Below are 1,774 nucleotides of genomic sequence, written 5' to 3'. Positions count from 1 at the left end.
ATGAGGTGGGGTAGATGGATGGCTGCCATCACCCTTGTTGCTGGCAGGGATCAACCTGAGGTGGCCAGGACCCCTCTGTGCAGCCTTTTCCAGGCCTACACGGTCAGGAAAAAACAGACAGAAAAAGGAGGCTTGTTTTGCTGGGGATGCTTGTTTTGCCCTGCACTTTTTGTGGCAGTGCTCACCCAGCATGGCACAACTGGGGGGCCACCACAGGGCAGTTTCTGCTCTGCACAATCATCCCCTCAGCCTCTCCAGCCTAATGGCCATGTCTGGAGGTGTGAGGGATGCAGTCTGTGCTCACAGTAGACTGGGATGGGCAGGCGGGACACTTCTGCCCGTTGCTGTGGTCATTGTCCCCCAAGCCCCCAGCCAGCACCCCCTCCCACCCCCAGCTGCACAGGGACCTCCTCACCATCCTCCTGGCAGCACATGGGGCACACACTGACCCCAGCCTTGTCCCAGCCCATGATGCAGATGTACTCCCCAAAGTATCAATGATTAATCGCATAATTGTAACCAAAGCTCTGTCTCCCTCAGCTGTCGTGGAGCTTAAAAATAAATGAACATTGTGCAGCATGGGGAGCTCATGTCAAAGTAGACTGACCTGTCTTCTAAAAGCTCCTAGCTCAAGGTACTGTAATTCAATGGCAAACTACCACAAAATAGCCTCGTAACAGACTTTGAAAATGAGCATTATGTGTCACACAGCAACATTGAGGCTGACTGACAGAACTGTGGGAACTCAGGCAGGCCAGGGAGGTGCAGGGCTGGGGGTGCAGCCCCAGAGATTTTGTCCAGAGCGATGCCAGGCCCTGGAGGAAGCCATTGGGGCGGGGCTGTGCAGTTGTTCTGTGAGTTGCCACATTGAATCACAGAATTGCTAGGGTTGGAACAGACCTCTGGATATCATCCAGTCCAACTCCCCTGACAAGGCAGGGTCGCCCAGACCATGTGACACAGGAATGTGTCCAGATGGGTTTTGAATATCTTCAGGCAGGGAGACTCCATAACCTCCCTGGGCAGCCCATTCAGTGCTCTGCCACCCTCAGCATAACGCTTTTCCTCATCAGAGAAGGTCATGGGTCTGGAGCATCTCTTATGAGGAACGGCTGAGGCCTGTTCAGCCTTGAGAAGAGGCAACTGAGACAGGACCTCATTAATGTGTATAAATATCAGAAGGGAGCGTGTCAAGATGATGGATCCAGCCTCTGCTCAGGGGTGTTGGGCAGTAGGACAAGAGGCAGTGGGCAGAAATTGATGCATGGGAAGTTCCACCTGAACATGAGGAAGACCTTCTGTACTGTGTGGGTGAACACACACTGGTACAGATTGTCCAGAGAGGCTGTGGAGTCTCCTTCCCTGGAGATGTTCAGGAACCATCTGAGCGCAATCCTGTGCCATGTCCTCTCGGATAACTCTGCTTGAGTGGGAGGTTGGACCAGACAATCCACTGTGGTCCCTTCCAGCCTGACCCATTCTGTGATTCTGTGATTCATGTTGAGGTGGAACTTCTTGTGGTTTAGTTTATGGCCATTGCTCATCATTCTGTCACTGGGCACCACTGAAAAGAGCCTGGGACCATCTCGGCACCCGCCTTTGACACATTTATATGCATTAATGACATCCCCTCTCGGTCGTCTCTTCTCCAGACCGAACAGACCCAGCTCCCGCAGTGTTTCCTCACACGGGGAATGCTCCAGACCCCCCCATCACCCTGGCGGCCGCCGCCGGGCCCCCTGCAGCGGCTGCCGCCCCCCCCCCCTGTCGCCGC

This window comes from Corvus brachyrhynchos, unplaced genomic scaffold (assembly GCF_000691975.1).
Source record: "Corvus brachyrhynchos isolate BGI_N302 unplaced genomic scaffold, ASM69197v1 scaffold61, whole genome shotgun sequence".
NCBI classification, from domain to species: domain Eukaryota; kingdom Metazoa; phylum Chordata; class Aves; order Passeriformes; family Corvidae; genus Corvus; species Corvus brachyrhynchos.
The sequence above is the reverse complement of the archived record's forward strand: the minus strand, read 5'-3'. Positions refer to the sequence as shown.